Source organism: Condylura cristata, unplaced genomic scaffold, assembly GCF_000260355.1.
Source record: "Condylura cristata isolate star-nosed mole 26May11 unplaced genomic scaffold, ConCri1.0 scaffold00039, whole genome shotgun sequence".
Taxonomy (NCBI): domain Eukaryota; kingdom Metazoa; phylum Chordata; class Mammalia; order Eulipotyphla; family Talpidae; genus Condylura; species Condylura cristata.
Window position 1 is genome coordinate 9,364,216 of NW_004567140.1, and position 23,703 is coordinate 9,387,918.

The window sequence follows — 23,703 nt, forward strand, 5'->3', positions numbered from 1 at the left end:
CTTCATCAGTCTGCCTGTTCTGCTCCCCACTCTGTCTCTGGTGAATCCTCTCACTGCCCCTGTACCCCAGTTCTGTATACATAAATAAATCTAAAAAATATAAAAATGTAGAAGAAAACTAAACATAAATAATAGCAACACTAAAAATGAACAAATTCAATCAGTAGAGTCAACATCTTCTAACTTGGAAGAACATTAATACCAACCATTTGTGAATCTAAACTTCTATTTCTTGAATTTGAAACTTAGCTGGGGTGGGAGACATTGAGTTCATTGCTAAATACTTTACAAAGAGGTTTTATTCTAATTTGCATTTCTTCTAATTTGCATATTCTTTGCACAGCACCCTTATAAACACAATGTTTTCATCAGACTGAATCTCCATTCCCAAAACCATCACAGTTACTAGCCATAGGAAAATACAGGATTCTTGGCTAGAAATCTATGAGCCACAAGTGTGTCCATGGATGAATTTTGACAGTTTAAGCAACTACTTATGCATGCAAAATGTGCTGTGTGCAACTTTGCACATACTCTGGGCAAAGACTGCAGGTCTCATCACATCTCAGAGTTTGAGAATTGCTGTCAGGTGAGTTTCTTCAAAGATTTGAAGGTGTTACGCAATTGAGACCACACAAGCCAACTCAGAATAGGTTCTCCCTTTGTAAACTCACTTAATCCCAAATTGAGTAAAGGGTTAATAGCAGCACGGTCCTTTTCAGCAAATATCTTGACATCCACAGACTGAAAGTAAAATGACAAAACTTATGCTATCATCCCTGACTAGTTGCATTTTGGATGACTTGTTCCTCATGCAAGTTAGGTTGTGGAAAAAGAAAATGAGAAAAATGTTGTCATCTAAACCCAGCCCTGTACATCCGACTTGTGCCCACAGGGTGACCTGACCTCCGTGGGAGGGACTTCAATCCAGGCAAAGTCCCTTGTCCAGGATCTCATCACAGGGCACACTGACAGATATCCCATCGCCCAGACGCAGGGCTGCCATGGTCCCAGGATAACATCCCAGGATAACATTCATGCAGTTCCACATGCCTCCAGAATAGGTCATTTATCTGAGCTTGGCCAGGTGGTGCGGGAGTGGTGACTAGAGAAGGGGCTCCATTGTTCAATAATAATTTACGCCAGCTTGGGGAAATGTTTTCTATCTGGTAAAATAATGTTCTGCATGAATGGTGGCATACATGTATTGGAAGATGAAAGGGGGGAAAAAAAGAAGAAAATAGAAAATGAATATAAATTTAATCCAGTGTAAATGTACACATACACTAAATCTCCGAGTCATTGCTTAGATTCTAATGGAACTTTCTGCACCTACAGAGACACTGGTCTTCCTTTGCTTTAGATTTACTCGGAAGCAGATACTGTGATGACTATTTGGGTGCTATCAACTGAACTGGAAGAAATTGAGGGGACAGGAAGGAAAGTTGATGTGTGGTGTGGCGAAGAGCAGGCCAACTTAGGGAACCAGTCTCGACCTGTGGGTTCTCCTTGTAGATGCTATGGACACATCTCAGAGCTGTTCCACCTAAGGCATGAGGAAGTGAGAGTGCCTACCCTCCCACCTCCAGGTCCCATCTGTCACGGGTAGGAGTCTGTTCCATGGCATGTAGTTTCTGGTTTCTGCCCACCACTGTGCAGGATGAAGTGTGCTTCTGCTGCCAGGACACACAAGTCACTGGCGTTTGTGGTAAGAAATCTTTGGTTCACACAGAAGCAGTCATTACCAATGGGGTGGAGTCAGGGCTCTGACAGAACCGACATTAGTCCTCTCAAAATTATTTAGGTTGTCATTGGACATGTAGCAGAGAAAACCCTCTTGCTACCAAGAAAACCCTCTTGCTACTGGAAATGGTTATGCTTTTCCATCTTTTAATTCTTTAATCAGACAACGCCTCTCCTTTGAGACCTTCACTGTACCTGTTTCTTGGTTTGTCCTGTGGAGGAAGAAAAGGAATTCAAGATCCCTGACTCCAGGCAGTGCACAATGCAATTGGAGAGGCAATCTCCAGAAACCTGAGAGAATCAATACCAGCGACACAAGCTAACTATGAGCACTGCAGCCTCTTCCAATCAAAGGCCTTGTGACTAGCCCAGTGGCTGGTCATGGTGCAAGGGCATGCATTTTTTTCTGCCCTTCCTCAGCTATGCAGGAGCTAAAATGCAGTGGATCACCAGGCTCATTCTGGAGCCAGGCAGCTGTCAAGTCCATTAGCTGATCAGAGCCATCAATCACAGACAGACTGATGTGTTTCTCGCGCGGAATGTGTCTTACACTGGGCTCGCCAGGAGCAGACCCTGAAACAAGGATTTGACGGCAAATGGTTTGCTTGGAAGATGATCTTTGAAAGCACTGAGAGGGAAGTGGGAAAATGATAAAGAGAGGCAAGAAGGTGAGGTAGAATGAGTTAATGAGCCTGTGGAGAACTCAGGCTTTCTGCACTGGGGTGTAATATAGAAGGCATTGGGAGTCTCGAGATCTGCACGGTGGTGGGCAGTCACCCTTAGTGAGAGAAGAGCAGGGATTGTTGTGGAGTTGTGGTCAGTGGGACTCTACATGCAGTTTCTGTTACAACCTAAATTAAAAACAACTTAAAATTAGAAAGGACATTTGCTTACACATACATCTTGGATCATAACGCTTTTGGATCATACATCTTGGATCAATAAATGCTTTTTGGGGTCACTTCTTAATTTCCAACATTCTCTCTACCTTTGAGAATGCCTCCAGTGGCCACAACACCCCTGTATGGCACTACCCCGCTGGTTTTAGTGATCAGTCCTAGCTGGTACCAGCCTCAAGCTGAGCCACTCAAACTTACTTGCATTAAAGAAATGCAAGGACTTAAGTTACTGCACAGGGACCCAAGTCCAAACACTTGACTGAGAAACCTGTGTCTGGTGCCTCTCCACTGACCTAACCCCTGGTTGTTCACCCTCTTTTTCTCATTCTATGTCCTAATAAATCATTGTATTGGCAGTTTGTGAAGAGAGTCCAGGTTGTTCTCCTTGCGGCTGTTATCAAGACAATGTCCGGGTGCATTATGTGGACTCAATTTCAAAAATTCTAGAATTTTTAGTCTAATTCAAGGGCACTTCCATGCGAGTCTCCCTTGAGTCCCACCGCACAGCAGGCACCAGTGCCATGAGCCCCACCAAAGCGGAGGTCCCGGCAAAGGATGAGCGGCGCTGCAAAACGTGTCTGGAGAGCCCCGTGGAGCACCTATGCTAAAACACACAATTCACATGTTCCGGTAGATTTGGGGGGGTGGAGAAGAAGTTAATTCCAAGCTCTCTGCCAAAATGAAAATCTATTTTTCTTTTTTTTTAAATGAGCATTTAAACTCTGAGTTAAGTAATCCTTTGGACAGCAGGCACCCATACCTCAGTATATTAAATGGTTTTCAATCATCCAGTCTGCTCATTATAGAAAAGTAAATTTGTTTAGCCACTAAATACCAAATGTTCACTTAGAAAACATTAAGGAATGTGATCAAGAGATTTTCTTTCTTGTGAAATAATTGCCTTAACGCTGCATAAACACATAGTGAACATTTCCAGGGGAATGCAGGAATAAGCCTTGGCAATTGACAGATTTATATGCTGTTCAAAATTCCTCTTGCCTATTTCACTCAGTCACTCAGCCACTCAGTATTGTATTGTCCTAGTAGGTAGCCTGTCGTGGGGTGCAGGTCCCCATTTCTGTTGAGAGAACATCCAGGCGCATTTTCTGGTCAGACATGAAAGCAAGGAGCCCAGACAAGTGGACCAGAGGGTTCTAGTTCAGAAGTCAGGAGGTTTAGGGCTTTTTGTGACTGGTCACTATCTTTCTCTGTGACTTTGGATAAGACTTCCCCTGTCTGTGTCTCAGTTTTCTCACTGTAAAATAATTGATCAGAGATGTAATTTTTTTTCTAATTCCATTCTATATCTTAGCATTTTTCCATGTCAGTGGCATATGCATATGTCCTCTGGGTTCTGACATTCTCTTTCTCCCTTTTTTTATAGTAGTAAGAGTAGTAATAGCTGACCATGCGTGGTGCTTAACGTAGGCCAGGACCACTCTTAATGCTTCACATGTATCGTCTCATTAAGTCCACACCACTGCTCCGTGAGATAGTTACTATGATTATCCTCATGTCAGAAAAAGGGAAACAGAGGCACAGAGATGTCACATGGCAAATAGGTGACAATATAAATTCTGAATATTTGACACCGGACGAAACCACTATGCTATACAGTCTCTATTCTAACAACTGACATCTGGAAAACTCCTATCTCCCTTTCCTTTTTGGTCTCTGTCCTCTTTGCAGCATGGTTCAACGTATGGAGAAATATCACACAATTTTGAGTCTTTGTTAATTTGTGTATCCACATATATGTGGCATGTGTGCCTGATATTTGGCACCAGAGGAGATAAAAGAGAAGTTATTCACCTGTCCCCAGCAAGCTCACAGCTAATTTCAAGTTCACTCCCACAGTTTTTATTACCTCTCTGCAACAAACACCCACAACTACTGTACAGCTGACCTACTACCCTCTACATTAAATTCTTTTTCATAATGTTATTCCTGGAGCTAAATGATCCTTTGCCAAGTCATGGATCCACAGAGCCCAAGAGCAGAAGAAAAAAGATGTGCTCAAATTCTAGACAGTCTTGCAAAGCCCTGGAATTGACCCAGCATGATGTTCTGGAAGGAGTCCCAACTCAGTAGGACTCCCTCAGGCTCTCATCCTGTGGCCCTCTGTGGTCACCTTTGGTCATGATTTTCCAAATTTGGCTGAAGACAATGGATTTTACCTTCCATTATGTTGAAGCTACACCTCTTGCTCTAGACGAGTTGCTCCTCAAGAACAAAGTCAGCACCTTAATCTTTCGTTTTGACATACACCCAGGGGAGGCCCTTACAGATAGTAGAACTTCCTGAGTGAGGGAAGATGTACCAGGACCCTTTAGGTTGTCGAAGTCAATCTGAAACTAACCAAGAAATGACTCAAGGAAAATTCAGGTTGAGAAGTGCAACTCTCTTCTCTAGTGCTGTCTGCTTCATGCCTCTGCTGCCTACTTGTGGCTCTGTTTTCACGATGGTGCAACTCTCAGGGTAACATCCAGGAGCTCCAGGCTTTCATTTTACCATCCAAGTAAACTCAGATGAAAGAGAAAATACTCTTCAGTGGTTTCCACTAATTTGTCTGTCTGGCTCTGTCATTTGTCCACAAATGAATCCATGCAGTGTCTGGCAGCAGGTCCCTAGTGGCCAGGCTTAGGCTCCTGCAAGAGGCAGTCTCTGGGAGCTACAGCAGAGGCTGCCAGTCACCAAAGAGCAATCAAGAAGCATTAATAAGAGGGAGAATGGATGAAGTCTGGCAAAATGCCAGACATCTGTAGGAGAGATTGGAGTGGGGACCCAGCAAATATTTTTCTCAAATAGTGACTTCAAAGGGATTGAGAGAAGGATTTGGGCTCTTAAAAGCCTGGACTAAGGTTTGCCTAGTACCCACCAAGCATATAAACAAACAGCACTCAGCCCCGCTGTTGACACTGTGTAAGAAAAAGAATGAACTCTCTACTAAATGGTTTCCTGGCTTCTAGAGCTTTTAACCTGCTACCACTTCTGAGTGGAAAGTATCAGTTCTCAGATTTTCTGAGGATACACAGACTGAAAGTGAGTCCTAACTCAGATAGCTAGCCAGTGCTATAACAAGGCTGGAAACTCCGGCAAGCTGCCCTGAGATGCGTACACACAGGGCGGCGCTCCGGGAAGCCCAACAACTCACCTTATGTCCTCTGCAAAACTGCCATCAGCTGCATTTGCATTTATCTTTCACACAGCTGCATACTGGTGTTAGTGCCCCCTTTTGTGAGAAGGTTTCCTTTGGTGTCAGCAAACAGAAATGCTTATTTGTCCCCCAGTGGCCCACACTGTAGCAAAAGAGCCTCCTTGTCCATTAGCAGGCCAGGAGAAAGCCATCAGGGATTACTTTTAAAAACAAACAGTGTAGTAATCAAGAATTTTAGAAAAAATAAAAACACTGCTCCCTCCTCTCTGAGTCTCCCCACTGCTCCACTAATTCCAGCTACTCACAAAGGGAAGACTCGGCAGTGAGACATGTGAGTGGATGGCTCTGAGCAAGAAGCTGCTGCTCTCAGGGTGCACTGACTCACCCCCCTTCAGACACAAGGATCCCCAGAACCATCCAGATCATCCCCCCAGCTCCTGGCTCAGGTCACACGAGCCTTGACACACACAACTCTTCTAAGAGGATGGTTCAAAAGAGCAGACAAGACATCTAGAGGGTATAGAGCCTCTCTCTATCCCCAGGACAGATTAACTGCTCACTCCACTCAGTTTGGGTCACTTGTTACAGGCTAGGGGGTGGCCTGCCAGGATGTGGACACATGCACTGGTCTACAGCAACACACTCAATGCCTTGAGAAGCCATTTAACAGGAGAGAAGCAGACACTCAAAATAGTAGCTGCTATGGCGACCAGACAGTGACAAGATGAGGAGTGTTAGGCAGTGAGAGGGTGAGGTTCACAGAAGGATGCAGTGGGGGACCTGGCTCTGTGGAGGGGTGTGGAGGTATGTGAGGTCATCAAGGACACTTCAGGAACGGCAGACGGCCAACATCGGGAAGTGGCTTCCCGAACTCAAACGCTGGCTTAGCCACTTAATCTCTGCCTGATCCTCCGTGATTTTCCTTATCTATAAAATGGGAACTGTTACAATAATAGTTCCTATTTTCCAGTTTATTAGGTTAAGTGCTTGAAAGGGGACTGGCAGAATATTGCAGAGACGTTGCTGTTACAGAACTCGCTCACATAAGCAGAAACTGGAAGGATGAACTGAAATTAGCAAAAAAGCCAAGACGGAGGAAGCATTTTCAGACTGCAAAAAGACATCTGAGTACTGACACAGGACAGAATGTGGCATGTTGAGGTGAGCCTGGACGAAGCCATGATGGGGAAGTTGGCATGGGAGAAACAAAAAGGAAGGAGATGGTAGCCAGAAGGACAGTCAAGTTCACTGCAGCACAAAGCTGAGTCTCTGGAGGGTCAGAAGCAGGATAGGAGCATGGTCGGGGTCACGGCTTAGGGAGCTGTTGCTGGTTGGGACATGGGGACAGAAGGAAGGGAAGCGATTAAAGATGCTGTGATATAAGGGCCTCTCTATTGGCGCAATGGGTTAAAGCACCGCATTACGAAGCTCTCCGAAGCCATTGCCCCACAATTTCGCTCCCTGGCATGGCAGACCTCTCCTGTCTCCCAGCTACTGCCCTCAGCAGTGTACTTCGTCGATCTGCCTACTCTGCTCCCCACTACACCTCTGGCCTGTACCCCAGTTCTGTAAGCAAACAAAATCTTAAAAAAAAAAAAAAAGATGCTGTGATACAGCTGTGGCTTTCACTCCTGCTTTGCAGTTGTTCCTTCTGCTCTGGAGTGGGCAGGGTGAGTTTCTAGTTCCTGAGTGAGTATCTTCGAATGTGAGAAACTACGTGGGTCAGTTCTGGCTCTGTAAATATCCCTCAGCTGGGAAGCAATTGTTGATCCTATCTGTAGCATGTCACCGGTAGGCAGAGCATACATGCGTATGGTCCTTTGGGTGTCTCTCAAAATTTGCAGAACCTCAAAGGGGAAGGTCATCCTCCATTTTGCCTCCTCAGTCCACTCTCCTGAGACAAGAGCCCACTCTCCTGCAGAGTGGGGACTAATGGAGATGAGGCTGGCATCTGATGTCAGACAGCAATTTCCTCCATATCCTGTCTGATTCCCTTTCTAGTGGGGGCAAGATACAAAAACAAACAAACAAACAAACAAAACAAAACAGAACAGAAAACACTAAAATTCTGTAATTCTGTGGAGGTAAGGCTTGGATGCATTTAAATTTACTTTTTAATATAAACATAGCAGAGCTATGAGCCGCAGAGATGTTATAAATACAGAATATAGATGTTTCAACAAATTTGTGACCCCAGGACACATGTGAATATTAATATATTCAAGGTGCAATTGTTTCCTGTCATTCTGGTATTTTAATCTTGGTTCCATTCCATTTGTCTTTACAATGTCAAGTGTAGAATGCCGAACACCAAGATATTTAAATTAGATCTCCCTGACCCAGGTACACATTTTATACAAAGTTGCTGTGAACCTGGTAATCCAATTTCTAAGATGTAACCTGTTAGATGAGTTAAAGTGTTGGGAGGAGACTCTTGAGAGTCTCCAGCCCTCCTGTGTGACTGTCACCTCCCGGTGCATTTATTTCATTTCAGCACCTGTCTCAGTCTGTGACCTTTTCTGGGAACAGGTATAAATTAACCCGTAAGCCTAAAAGTTAAAGTCTAAATTGTGTTTGAGTGTTTATCACTTTTCATCTCACCAGTTAAAAAACCAGCCCCCTGGCCCTCCCTGGTGGCGCAGCAGGTTAAAGCACAGCACTGAGAAGCTAAGCCACTTCTGCATGAGTTCAGTTCCCGCCTGCCCTGGAGGTGACCACATGGCGTGGCAGACCTCTCCTGACTTGCCCGCTGCTCCCCTCAGCAGTGTACTTCGTCGATCTGCCTGTTCTGCTCCCCACTCATCTCTGGTGAAGCCCCTCACCGCCCCTGAGCCTCTGGCCTGTACGCCAGCTCTGTCTGTATGCACAAATAAATAAATCTTAAAAAAATAATAATAAAAAATAAAAATTAAAAAAAATTAAAAAATAAAAATAATAAAATAAAATAATAAATAAATAAATAAACTCAGCCCCCACTGAATAAGGGGCTCTGGAAGCCTGGAACCACTGAAGTCAAGTGTCTCCCTGCACACGATGACATGTCTTTATATTATTTTTATTGAGGTAATGTCTGTACACACCACATGACTCGGTAGGCTCGGTCTCCACCCCAGATGTGTTACCACACCACCAAGGCGCCCGCTGTCTTCCACCAGTGTTCATTGGGCCCCTCTCTACTTGGCTCCATCCTCCCACACCCTACCTGGTAACCTCAGTTCTATAGTCAGATTTCTGAAGTTTCTTTCAGTTTGGATTTGTCAGTTGCTTTGTTTTGTGTCTCCTTAATCCACACAAGAGTTATTTCATGTGATTTTTGTCTTTGTTCTTCTAACGTGTTTCTCTTCATGGAGTGCCCTCAGCACCACCCGAGTTGTTGCAAATGGGAATGTTTCATCTTTGATGTGGATGGGAAACTCTCTGCTCCTGTTCTCTGATGCAAATACTCTGGGATTTATACATCTGGTACTTCATTTGCCATTTGAGTCACAAAGAAGTCAACACTAAGATAAGTGGAAAGATATCGATATGAGATTAAGACAATCTCATCATCTTGTTCCATTACCACAGAGAGAGGAATCACAATAAATGAATTATAAAGGGATGGCTTGAAATATTGATTTGTATTTGACCAAATTTGTATTTGACCAAATTTGGGTCTGGGTGTGTGGGGGTGGGGTGGGGGGTTGGGTGAGTGGGTTTACTCAGACTTGAAGTACCCATGACAGTTGGGTGAAATAACTGGAGACTAATGTCATCCTACAAACATAACTTGAGGGAAACACTCTTCACTAACCTCAAGCCCCACCTATTTCCATCTGTGTGCCAAATTCTCATCTGGAATGAGAAAGAATGGGGCAGGGCTTAGAAGTCACGTCTCCGTGCTTTAAGACATGCACGTTTCCATGTCGTATAATAAAGAGCTGATAACATGTAGAGCTATTCATCAGTGGACTTCATTGCATAGCATAAAGTGAGCTCTCTTACATGGAAATGTGCAAACTGAGGCCATTTAAATACATTTTTGGGAACATTCAGTATCTGCCAGCCAAAATTTCTTTCACTTAAAGATTCTGTAATTATTTGATTTTTTCCTAAATATTACTCAATACAAAAACTAATCAGTCTTGGAAAAAGACATAGTCAAACATTGACAATCCATGATTTGATACATCTATGGTGGTCCCAAGCAAAGAAACATCTATGGAGAGGATAATCACAGAACCTCGGGCTTCAAGAGGATGGAAGATTTTGTTTTCTGTTTATAGACATTTTGTGGGCACCAAAATCTTTGACTTCCAGGGCTCTTTGACTTCTCAACTGTCTGTACTGTCTGTACTATCTCGTATGCCGTCAGGATCAGACCCAGGTTTGGTTCCAGTAGGGCCTGGACCTGAAATTCAGACCCAACAGATGATATGATGTGTGTCAGGGAGGAGGGGATAGAAAGTCACTGTCATCAGGAAGAGGCATCCTCCATTCAGAAGTAACAAAGCACTAACTCATAATGCAGCCAAGTGTCTGACCCAATCAGCAAAACTAACTGTTTGCCAAACTCTGTTTCCTCATAGAGCAAGCTGACCTTTGGCTGGAACCCAAGACCTCAAGGTCTTCTGAGAGCAAAATTTACACTGACAACCGGGCTCACCCTAGGTGACTTCTGCAATTTGCATCACAGGCTCATGTCCTTCTTTCATGTCCATTTATTTATGTGCTGACTTATAAGACTCCTGACACCATCAATAGGATAATTTTGCAAAATATGTAAATGGGATGTTCTCACTTGTAGAGTCCAAGAATGGGCAGGAGAACATCAATATTACACATGAAGAGAGAATTTAGACAAAAGTAAGATTGAAGGTGGGATTGAAATACGATTTTAAATGTCTTGTTCACTGGCAAAATTTTAACTAAGTCACTTACCAATATTTATGCCCAAACTCATAAGTGGCTAAAAAATGTAAATAAAGCATGTCTTATTTGTGTCCAGAAACCCACAAACTTTAGCTACAGAACTGTTCTTGATTCAATTAGCAAAAAAAAAAAAAAAAAAAAAAAAAAAAAAAAAATCAAGTCAAGGCGTCAGTCGCTGCTGTCTATCAGGTGCCTGGGCTCCACACACTTTCCTTTCTCCCCACTTGAACGTTCATTCCCAATCATTTTTTTGTTTTTGTTTTTGTTTGTTTTTAGATAAAAATTTTGAAGGATGGATGAATTAGTAATTAGTTATATTTAGCGAGTTCCTACTGTAACTGAAACACTTTTCAAGGCATTTATAAACATTCTATTTAATCTTACCATTATTTGTGATCCCTTAGCTCATTTCCTTCAAGGGTGTTTGTGACTCCCTAGCTCATGTTTATAAATATAAAATGGTTTGTGTATGAAGCATTCAACTTGGGTGCTTGGGTTTTTGCAGCTTCTAAATGAATTGGTAATTATAGTAAGTGATTTAAATGGACTAGAGGTTTTGTTCGTACCTCTTTGGTGCCTTTGCCAAGGCTGTGCTTTGACCTTGCTGTCACTTTGTGATAGCCCAGTATCCATCTGCTCAGGTCTAAGCTGCCTTAGGCATCAGTGGGAACCCCTGGAATGCCAGCCAGTATATAGAATTTTAATGTCATGTTCACATGCACTAGTAATTTTGAAATCGTGCCCCTAAGATTAAGACAGACTTGAGTTTGAATCAGGATTCTTCCATTTATTCCTAAGTGATTTCAACCAAGTTACTTGACCTTGATTTTCATTTTTCTTACTGAAAAAAAAAAAACTGTCAAGTTTTGATGTAAGAATGCTGTGTAACAAACATCCCTGACTCTCACTGGTTTACAACAATAATCATTTACTGTTCATTGTGGCTGACTTTGGCTAATTTAGCTCTAGACAGCATTGACCTTGGCCCTTCTCATGCTGGGACTAATTCCTCACTGGGGTATACTCTATTTGTGGCTAGTATTGGAGCAGAAGAGAATGAACTTCTGTTCACCATGCACTAAAAAGCATAAAACAAAACACAGACAAAACAGATGGTTTTCTAAGAGACACATTCAAAATAATCTGCTAAACAAACTATTATTCTGTCTTTCAAACAAGACAGTGACTTGCTTAAGAGGAAAATCAGAGCTCCCTACCACATTCTAAAGTGACCAACCCAGCTTCTCCACTAGGAATTTCCTAATCCTTGGTGAAGCAAAATAGCTCTTCACCTAGAACAAAGGACAGCCTATCTTTCCAAGCCTCCCAGTAAGAGCGCTGTTGTTTCTTATGCTCATGTGCTTGTCAGGAATATCTGTTATTTAGGTAGGACCATCCCTGAGAGACAGAAGGTCTGTGCATCATGATGGCCACCTCTTCCTAAGATGCAAATACAAATACCATGTATTTTGTCAGTTAGATGGAACAGAGAAGGTGTCAGTAATGACAATTAAAAATTAATCCTATCATAAAACATGAATGGAGCTTTTTTCTATCAAGCTCCAAATAATTCACAAATTATTTGTGGAAGAAGCATGAAAAAGAAACCCACAGGTGTGCAAAGCCTCTGGAATATATCTTTTCAGATTATTTCAGCAAAACAAGTCATACGGTCAAGGCCAAAGTGAGAGGGAAGAGATGGATGCTGTGCTTTCAAGAAGCTGAGCCCGAGAAAGGAAAGGAAGGAAAACAGTGAGCAAAGATCACCACCTGAGAAAATGGTGCTTTCCTCACAAGGCTGTGAAAAGCCCATAAGAAAAAGTGCTTAGTTTAGAGCCACGGTAAATGCACAGGAAATAGGGTCCGATGGCATGGTGTTGGCTCTCGCCTTTACAACAGAGACGGGGATACTCTAGCCGCGGCAGTCTGCCTGGGGACGCTGCCTCTGCCAGAAGCAGTTTTTGCTGTAAACGATGGGACCAGTGCCTGCCTACCTCTGCCTACCTTCAGCAATTTTCAATGGGTTCTTCCTTTGGCATGATTGATTTTTAGACTCTTCCAAAGCTAACTTATAGAAAATAATCAGAGGTAATAATAACAAAAATAACAGCAATGACATCTAGAAATAGAATCTTTAAATCCATTTGAGGGTTTATTATAGAATTATTTTTGTTAAAATTTATTTATTTATGCTTAGAGAACTGGGGTACAGGCCAGAGGTGTGGTGAGTGAGAGGCTTCACCAGAGACAGAGTGGGGAGTAGAACAGGCAGTACACTGCTGAGGGGAGCAGCGGGCAGGTCAGAAGAGGTCTGCCATGCCATGTAGGTCAGCTCCGGGGCCAGGAATCGAACTAGTGCTGCAGTGGCTTCAGAGAGCTTCGTAATATGGTGCTTTAACCCATTGTGCCACCAGAGAAAGCCCTATAGAATTTTTTTTTTAAGTAATCTATTTCCGTGATTATCTAATGATAGAGGAAAATGCACCTAGTATAATGTTAGTCAAAAAAGGCAGAATACAATATAACCCCAGTTTTACAAAACATTTTGGACTTTATTACAGAGAAATGATTAGATGTAAGTTCAAAAATGTTAATATAGATAATGGACAGATGATGTAGTCACAATACTTTTTTTTTTTAAATACCTTCCCTTCTGCGTTTCCAAATTTCACACAGGAAAGCACTAGCCCGAATGTTTTTAGCTGTCAGACTGACTCTTGGGATGGTCCAGCTGTGGCAGTTTCCAACAAACCTCACTAAGACTCTGTCTCCTAGAACAGAGAGTTCCTTGGAAGCATTAATGCTGCCTCAGCTCACTGCCATTTATCTCTCCATCCTCTAATTATAAACAATCAATGTGAGTGGCACCCACGTCCACTGTTGAATCAACAGTTCTATCAGAAATACACCACTGGCCTATTAGCGATACTGATGGTCTTATTAAAGAGAATGAGATTTCATTTCATTTGATTATTTTCCAGACCTGAAATTACATTTGGGCAGGAATCTGGCTAACCTTGTTACCAAGGTCTTCGGGAAGTGGAGTGCAGACATCTGATGATGGAGAACTAAGGTCCCATTTTGACTGCCCATTTATTATGCTATGTGATTCTTTGGGGGCTTGTATGCCTCAGAAGAATGAATGGACTCTAACATGGGAAGAACCGTCGGCCTGGAGTAGCCTTAAATACCAGGCTCAGGAATTCACTCTGGTATGAAGCCAGACACATTTCCTAGCTTCCAACCACTTCTGAACTTCTTCTAGTAGGGCTGGGCATGTATTCTTTGCCCTCGAGATGCAACTCACCTGGCAGGTGCTGCCAGGTAAACAGGGTTAGGTGCTGGATCAGGAGCAGGTTCCCCTAACTTCTCTCTCAATGCCAGTTTTCTTGCTCTCGAAACTGGGCAATTTGTCCTGGTGCCAGGTCCATCTGCACCCACAGGACAGTTTGCCTTTACAACTCCCAAACTGATCTCAACAAATCTGCTCAAGTCCTTCTTTCTGGACAGAGGCCTCGTATGCCAGGTTTCTCCCTGGAGCATATTTTTATTTCCAAGTTATAAACTCTGAAAAATTGGTTTCATAATGGTAAGGCTGATAGTCTCAGACATCAAGACTCAAGCAGTCACCAACCAGCCCTATGCTGCCAAGAATATTTATTACCATGTCCTCAAATAGCCAGTATTTAATACCTGTCATCATTTTTTCTTTGATTGCAAATATCAGTCTGTGTAGTCTTGTTTGCAAACTCTCTGCATTTGTCCTGATGGCTTGTTCTAGGGAAGCAGGTGCTCAGACAGAGTGAGCCATGAAGCAGGGAATTGTGCACTGGAAGGCAGAGCAGCACGTCACTGAACGGAAGCCCAAGTTGGATTCAGCAATTGGAGCCATGTGCTCTGCTTTGGGGCAAGGCTCACAAGAGCCCAGCAGGGCACAAGTGACCTTTCTGAGGTGGTCGTCTGCTGAGGGCAAGTCAAAAGAACTGAACCCTGAAGCATCTCCACAAGCTTTGCACCTTTTCTGCCTGGTGTTATTTCACCGTTGGTGTGCAGTCCAGCTTCTAAAATGTGGCTGAGATGTGTTCCTCCCACAGAAGCATCTATAGGGACTGTCTGGAACAATCTCTGAAAATTCATTTAAAATGTGTTAACTCAAATCCTTTCCAAGTCTTCTTTGCCAAAGTTCCACACAGATCGCTTTGTCTCTGTTTCAGTGCTCTGACATAATTAACCCACAGCTTCTCCTCCCTGCCTGATCCCCAGTGACTCCACCAAAATGGCTCTCTTTGAAGTCTAGAAACACTGCAAGTTCCTGGCAGTGGCTACTCTCCTTTCTGGACAGACTTCTATGCCTCAGCCTCCAACCCCAAAACATCTGCACCCCACATCCTTCTCTTCCACCCTGTGCAGGACTTGTCCACTCAGTAGACCCTCTGTGGCTTCCCTTCCCTCAGTCCCAAGGAAACATTTCCTCAGGTATCAAGTTAGACAGACACAGAAAGCCCACGGAGCCTGAACACAGCCAGATGCCAGACACGCAAGAACACTGACTTTAACTTAGAAAGCACCGCAGAGCATATTGTATAAATCGGTGGTTATTTAAAAAACACCTTTGTGTGTTTTTTTCTGGAAAACGTGTTTGGCTCATCACGGATGGTGAGCAGAGCTGGTTGTGTTCAGTCCTCTTAGATCCAGCTGTCTGATCCGGTTCCAGAAGCACAGGTTGCCTGCCCTTGCCCAGCCCCAGAGGCCCTGTTGGAACACAGACATAATCGCCCCACAATTCAGAGCCCTCCCATCCCCCAGTCAGTACCAGAAAAGAGGCTTTAGTGATCACATTAGTGTGTTTGTGAATCCACCAAAGACATCCACTGGCTCCGGACAGAAATACTCCCTGGCACTTGGCTGCTACTGTCAGAGTCCTCTGGGGCTGGAGGTGCTGAGCTCTTCCCCCAGAGACAGACACTCCTCACCCCAGAGCAGAGTGGGTCCTCCAGGCTGCTGGAGCAGCAGGCATCTGGCTTTTGTGTGTTTTGTCCCGATTTCTGTGACCAGCCATAAGGAAGAAAGACGGGAGGCAGAAAGGCTGAGCAAGTAGAGTTTATTGTTCCTGGGCAGCAGCTGAAACGGAGCTCCGTGGGGTGGGGTCCGCAGCTACTGCCGGTGCTGTTGGGGAAAGTGCCTCTTACATAGGCTTTTCAGATTCTAGAAAGCTGGTGTGGCGCTGTGCACCTGATGCAAGGCCCGGCCCCGGTCACTGTGCTGTTGTCCGTCTATGGTGGCCATTGTGTTACTTCCCATATCTGGTCACACTCAACATTGCTCTGCCCAACCCTGGGCTCAGACACTCAGTGGGGCTGCAAGGAAAACTGGGAGCCTGCACCCAGGCTGGTTTGTGTGAGAGCTCACGGTCCCGGGCCGAGACCTGGCCTCTCTGTGAGCTCCTTATATCCCCTCTCCTGCCAGAGCCCCCCTGCCCGAACAGCTGCCCGCCTGTCTTCTTCCAGAGATGACTCCTAGTGACATCACGAATGTGATCACATTTGCCTCTGGCTGCCCAGAGTTCCTCTTCCCTCCCTAGTCTCTAACCCCTGTTCTAGCTCTAGAAAGAACATGATGCCAATTTAGGGCTCAGTGCACAGTTCCAGGAGAGCCTCAGAGGCTGTTCTGAGGTAGCGGTGCTTGCAGCCCCACCCCATGGGACCCCACGGCCTGCCTGCACCCAATTGCAGCAGCCGACACAGGGCCCTTCGCCCCCTCCTTTCTCCAGAACAGCCTAACTGCTGGGTCCAAACAGGCAGTGCTTCATCACGCAGCAGGCAAGGGCCGATGCGGGGCCCACACGTGCTGTGACTGCTCCTCACAGGCCACCAGAGGAGAATCAGATCCAGCCGATTCGTAGCCAAGCCCCACTAGGGCAACACGGTGTGTGTTGCTGTGGCACAGTCAGTGGCTTGTTGCTTCCTCACCTTTGTAGCTGAATTAATTTTTTTTTTGTTAATTCTCTAGAGTTATATTGCTTTCCTTTCAGGAAAGATCCGCAACCGGATCTCAAAGTCCCTTTGCAGCAATCTTCCATCCGCCACCAACAGAAGTGCCAAATAAAAGAGCGCTAAAATCAGAGTCAGGTGCCCAGGGCCAGTCTGGTGGCTTCTACAACATGGAGCCTGTAAAATGGGGTCAATGCGGGTTATTTCTTCACCTGTGAAATGCAGGTCCTCTGATGAACTGGTTTTATAGAGACACTTATTTAGATTCAAGTGAGTCGCCCTTGAAGGTAAACAGGAGTACAGAATCTCCTAGAGGTTGCATTATGTATTTAAGCATTGAATAAAATAATCAGACACTTATATTTCGATTTAGTTTTGCTTCTTTGAGTATCCGGAATTCAATCCTCTAATATTCAAATGTCTGCAGGGCCCAAAGGAAATTGTAAATGAGTGCAGCTACTGGGATCAGAGAACAGGGAAGGTAAGGAGCCAGAACTGTGGTCACCTGCCAGCATTAAGGAGTGGAGATTCCTTTTCTCTTTAATGCCATGAAAAGGGGTGACGTGAAGGGGCTGCTCTCGGCTGAACTTCCCCTGCATGACGCCCCTCTGCAATGCTGCTGTTGACTGTGTTCCTTACCCACCTTTAGAGTTTGTCTGTTTCTGTTTGGAACCCTCTTCAGAAACTTGAGGATGAGATGCTGGGCTTCAGTAAATGTGAGGGTGTAGAAAGATATCCAGAGATGCTGTTCAGCCCAGATGTCAGAAAGAACTCTTGAACCTAGAGTAAAAAAACAAGTTTCCTGTCTGAATGAATCTGCAGAGAAGTGCTTCCTGGGATCCTCAGAAATCTGGGTCAAAATGTTCTTCTTGGAGGTGAGCCAAAGAGCCCCAGTTCGCTCCCATTTGGAATCTTGGCTTTTTAAGGAAAACATTTTCCAAGTTCTCTTGAATACCCTTTTTTTTTTTTTTTTTTTTGCTTCCTGGCTTATCCTGGAGCCCATGGAGGGCACGTAAGTAGCGGCCACAGGTCTGGCCCCAGATCCTCAACACCGCGGAGAGAAAGGTGGCCTCTCAGAGAGCCTGCCCTCACGGCCCACCATTTCTTCACAAGCAAAGATCATCAATGTGGTTTTTTATAGTTCACCTACCCCGGCCGGGTAACAAGGCTTGCAGTTTTCCCCACATGCCATGCCCTATGCCCCCAGGTGTGCCCTCCCTCCTGCTGGTCTGTGTGGTCCAAAAGGGGCATGCAGAAGCCCTGGCGAGCACCTGGAAGTGGAGGTGCTTGGGGCCCTGTGCGAGCAAGAACACCGTCTACTTCTCGTTTCTGCCTCTCTGCAGGACAACTGCTTCTCCACTGACTCCTGCCGCAAGCTACAATGTCGTGCACCATTCACTCTACCCAGCACATCCAAATTCTGACTGGCCCACATGTCTCAGCATGGCCAGCTGCAATGCTGAGGGCTGGCAGGTAGGAGATACCGATTAGAGTTGTGCCCCTAAGGAGTGGGATATCAGAATTGGGAGCCCCCCTTGAGGCATATGGCTGGCAGAAACATCTTTTCAGAGGTGCCCAAAAGATGAATGTCTACCAGCCAGGCTGCCTCCAAGGCCCTGCCCCAGAAGGACGGGACATATGAGGGGCCAGTGGACCAGTTCTCTTTCCTCAGGAGCCAGGAGCACTGCCCAGGACGCTACCCCTAGGTCACTCACGGCATGCATACAGCAAGACCACTATGCTCGCACTCAGCTGCAGGATAGGAGCAGTCAACGCTGACAGAGCTCTGGGCGCGCAGCGTGTCCTGCCACATCCCTTGAGGGGGATCCATCTTTGGCTCATGGAAAGACTACAGTGAGAGGACTGAACTACAAGAAAGCCTCATTCCATTTGATTTTGAAGGAGTAAAGTAAGGAGGAGCCTGGAAGCAGGCCAGCTGTCCCTCAGCTGCCTCAAAGAGGGAGCAGACATACATGAGAAGCCATGACTGTTCTAGCTTACCGGGTTGGAGAGGGGATGCTTTGGGGAGGTAGTGGGAAGCCAGGCTGACACTGTCTGTCATTTGTGCATGTGAACTGTGCGTGTGCAGGCGTCTGTGTTTGTGAGTGTGCACAAAGAAGCACACACAGGAACGTGCTAACCCTGGCTCTGTAACTAGATTCCCAGTAGCACAGAAACCACCTCCACCCCAAGAAACACAGCTCTCCATTCCATCCTCCGCATTGCATTTCCAAGGTAGCAGACACCTGGTTAACATTATGCAAGGGTGGCTGTCAGTGAGAGAAGCTCTGCCAGCAGAGGGGCTGCCTCCTGGGAGAGGGAAAACAAAACGCGAGCCTTAAAATAGAGCTGTCCGCGATGGAATTCTCTCCTGCTACTGTGACCAAATATTTAGTCACAGGGGAAATAGCTGATCAGACACACCGCCAGCAAGGTCATGAGGCGCTCAGCAAACAAGCTCCCAGTTAGGCCTCCAGCACTCCTTCCACTCACCCCAACCCCCTGCGGGCCTTAAGAGAGGGCAGCAAGAAGGCTTGTGCCCATCTGCAACCACAAAGCATGCATCTGCTTTTATTATGCTGGACACCGGCCTGGCCCTGAAGTCTGCTGCTTGCACAGACAACATTCATTCATTCAGACACAAATGAGATCAATTCTTATCCGACTCACAGGTCAATAGGATTTTGGGAAGCCGCAGAGTCCTAGAGATTACATTATTTTAAAGACTGCAGAGTTAAATACAACAGAGTCCAAAATAGGGGGATTATTTGGCCTCCGCGCTCCTGCCCTCCCTGCCGCGCCCTGGGCCCGCTGCTCTGTGCTCTGATGCTTCACTTCCCAGCTGTCCAACTCGCAGTAGGCTCAGTGCTCGCTGGTGGCCTGCACCCTGCAGGCCCTGGGTCCTTAGTTACAGCTCCTCTTCATCCAGGAGCTGCACAGCTTGGGGCTCCTTCAAACCCAAAGAAAGGTGTGGGTGGAGGAAGAAAACCACACATTCCAAAGGGTGTGTGGGGGGGTTTGCAGCCTTTTCCCACCTGCTTCTTGAAAAGACAGTGCATGGGACCCCAGTATCGGCCACAGCTGAACCCTGGGACCCCATCACCGCTTCTTGCAGTCTGGTGGGGGGGCTGTGGGGGGCTGCCTACCCGAGGCCTCAGCCAGCCAGGCCTTCTCCTTCAGCTGGCCCCTGCTGCACCTAATTTTGCCTCCTCTGGGGGAGGGGCTGACCTCCTATCACACATGCAGCCCTGGGGCGATTTGTGAAAAGTTAGCCTCTACTGGTGGATCCCAGGCCCAAATTCTGTTTCAAACAAAAGAATCAATTTTCCCATTGCAATTCAATATTTACAGAGGAGGAAGTTCCTTCCCTTGGGGAGTAGGGAGGGGAGGTCAGAAAGTAGTTGAGATAGTGGCTACTTTGAAGCGAAGCAACTGACATTTCAGGGTAATTAATAACTGTTTCCTCAGAGACAAGCTGGGGGTGGGGGAGCTGAGAGGCTGAAACTGTCTCTTGCCGCCACACAGCTCCCGCCTCTGGGCTACTTCTCAGCTCAGCATGTCGTGCTCATCTATTAAGTCGAACATTAATCATTAGCAGAGCTCATCTTTCTTCCCTGAATTTAATTTCATTAGTTACACTTTCTTTCCCTGTTCGAATACTCTCTGGTGTTAGTCAGCCCCCTGCTTCTCGTGGATTGAAACTTCCCTCCCTGCCTCTCTTCTTTCCACCCTTTAAGAAACACTTGAACGCTTACCCTGGCCCTGGAGCTGGTGCCGGGTATACAATTTAAAACAACAAGCTGGCAGAGTCTTTCTCTGGGAAAGTACCCCACCCAGTGGGGAGATCAACCCAGGAGCTGGTGCCGGGTATACAATTTAAAACAACAAGCTGGCAGAGTCTTTCTCTGGGAAAGTACCCCACCCAGTGGGCAGATCAACCCAGGAGCTGGTGCCGGGTATACAATTTAAAACAACAAGCTGGCAGAGTCTTTCTCTGGGAAAGTACCCCACCCAGTGGTCAAGTGATCAACCCAAACAGACACACTGCAGACGACAGGCCTTTCAGAACGTGAGCAGAGAAGCATAGAGAGCATAGAGAAGGAAAACTGAGGTTGGGAGCGTAATCACATCCTGCTTAAGGGAGAGGTGGAGTGGTAAGGGGCAGATTGCACAGCGAAAATGGAATTGTGTCCTGTCCTGCCAGTTCAAGCCCTTTCCAGATTTAATAAACGCATTTTCCAAATACCCACCAGGTGGAGCTACAGGATAACTTATTGCACAACACACTCCCGCCTCCATCCAGGCGTTGGTGCTAGATATACAGTTTAAAATATCGAACGACAAACTGTGGAAAACACCTCCGGAGAAGAGGTTCAGGGCTGTCAATTAACCCTAAATAAGAAATGAGGGCGGCTGGACTAGACGTCCAGAGACTGATTCTGTTTTCAATTCAGCTCCTACATTTGTTCTTTCAGCAAAACTTAATCCTCTGGGGCCCGGTTCTTTACACATGAAAGGAGGGGCTGAACCCGTTCAGAAGCTCTTTCCTGATGCAAGACCCTGCCCTGGATGCCAGGACTGACTCCAGAGAAGACAGGTACTTGCTCTCCCTTTGTCTAGGAGACACTGGTGATGGGCAGCACACAGCTGGGAAGGGCTGGGAGCTTCCCTGGCACCCTGGGCACTTGCCCTCTCTCCCTGCTCACCAGCTGACCTCTCCCATTCCATCCCGCCCCTCCTCCGGGCTGAGGAGGGAAGACCCTCCTCAGTGGCCCACCCCCTAGAATTCCACATCCTGGCCTTGTCAGGGGTCCTGTGGGGCCCACTGGGCAAAGAGGCCCTGGAAGGACTTCTAGCCCCCATGAAGCAGCACAAAAATGAGCTCAACCTGTATGTAACTGGGGGGTCCCGAGGAAAAGGGAAATTCCACGTTCCCTGCCCCATCCAGAAGAGCTGAGCAGAAAAAAGGAGAGAAGAGAAGGAATCTAAGAGAAGAAAGAAGCTGGATGGAGAGCCAGAAGGAGACCTGAGGAAGCCACATGGAGCAGCAAGCAAGTGATGAAGAAACGGTGCTTGTTTCCTGACCTGGACTGGGTAAGGCAGATGTGGGTGAGAGACCTGCAGGGAGGTGACCATGGCAGTGTTTATACTGATTTTGATGTTGCTCTTTGCCTCCCAGACTCGTCTGGCCATGTCTGACCCTTTTCCATGGGTCCCGGCCAGAAGGTGCTTTAGTCTTGTGGCCTTGCTCTGGGCCAATCCCTTTTGGGTGGACTTTTGCCCACGAGGGCATGGGTAACTTCAGGTGTTTGATTTAGATACTCTATTCTTTGTCTTCTGTATTGTGTACTCACTGTATTAAAGTTTCTTTTCATTAAAGTCTTGATGCGGCAGATGGCAGAACCCATTTAGAGCAGGCAGGTTTGGGAGTTTGGAGGTGCCCCCCTCTCCCTGCCCTGTAACCAACTCAGTCTTCAGCTCTGGCAGAAGCAGGCCCAGCTCTTTGGACAGGAGAGCTACTGAGAGTCCTCTCCAGGGGGCTGTGGCTTCCTCTATCCCACTGAACCAAAGCTTAAGGAGAGGAATCATCTTTCTAAGAAGAGGGACTGCAGTGAAGGGGTATTTTCTGTGCAGGTTCTCTACCCCCACACCCCCACCTCCCTACTTTACTGGCCAAGCTCACTTGGCCACCTGACTGACAGAAGTCCTTTGGATGACAAAGTGGTTACATTTACAAGGGAGAGAATGAATGCTTGCTGGGAACTCACAGAGCCACGTTAAATGGTCAGGTGGCAAAGTTAAAGGGGCAGGTGGCAAAGTGAGTTGTCCCCACTGTGGGGCTGTCAGCAGACAGTGGGCTGGTTTGACCACCTGAAACTGAAGGGCTTTCAGCAAAACAGTCAGGGGGGAGGGGAGTGCTTAGCCAGCAGGCATGGGGGAGGGGAGAGCTTAGCCAGCAGTCAGGGGGGAGGGGACTGCTTAGCTAGCCTCTGGTGCAGGCTTCCAGGATGTTTCACCTCTCACAGGTGCTGAGAGGGCTGGGCGCTCCGGGAGGAAAGGCCTCACTCCAGGCAAACCACACAGTGGAGAGAGGCTGGCCTCTGGAGGTGCAGCAAGTGCTGAAAACACAAAGTGGTGGAGTCCTGCTCTGTCATTCAATGTGTCTTTAGTTTTTAATTTTTTTTAGTATATTTATTTCATCATCCTTCATTTTGGTACAGTGCAGGATCTGCCCGATGACATTCCCATCACCGCTACCCGCGCATATCACCACAGTCCCTGTGCTCGTCCCATGCCTGTCCCGGTCCTTCATTCATTCTGGAGAATCCAACATGGACTCAATACCTTGTAGGGAACTGGAGTTGATAAGACAAGTGGCTTCCTTTTCTGTGTGCATTATTTTTTATGTATGTTTTAGCGTACAAGTCCCCACTGATGTCATTTTGGAGTTAGTGCGGGGTCCTTGTGTTCACTCTAGGAAATACCTCCCCAGAACTCCGCTTTCAGCAGCACACAGTGGATTCCCAGGGGAGTTTCTCCAGGAGACAGCAGGTTTGTTAGGGAAAAGGACAGAGGAGTAAAGGACACTTGCATAGGTATCAGCGGGCAGAAAGCGCTGCCCCAAAGGGACAGGTTTGCTGAGAGAGGCCTCCATGGTCCCAGGCGGTCAGCCTTATGAGAGTGGCCTCAGCTGAGGGAGGTCAATACAGAGAAGTCCCAGCAGGTCCAGGTCATAGGCAGGGCAGGCAGGAGACTGCTGCCCTGCAGAGGGAGAGAGGGGGGTGAAAAGAAGCACTTGCCTAGTCACAGGTGGGCCTAGGGCAGTTGCCCCACCTGGGGCAGAGACTGCCATGATACAGACATCTCTCTGGGAGGGCCAAGGTTTGTTGACATTTTTTTTTTCTTTTTCCAAAAGTTTATTTTTACATCATTTTGCACATTTTTTTTTCCCATCTCGATTGTAATCCCCGTGGGTTTCCCATCACCAAATCACCCGTGTGCC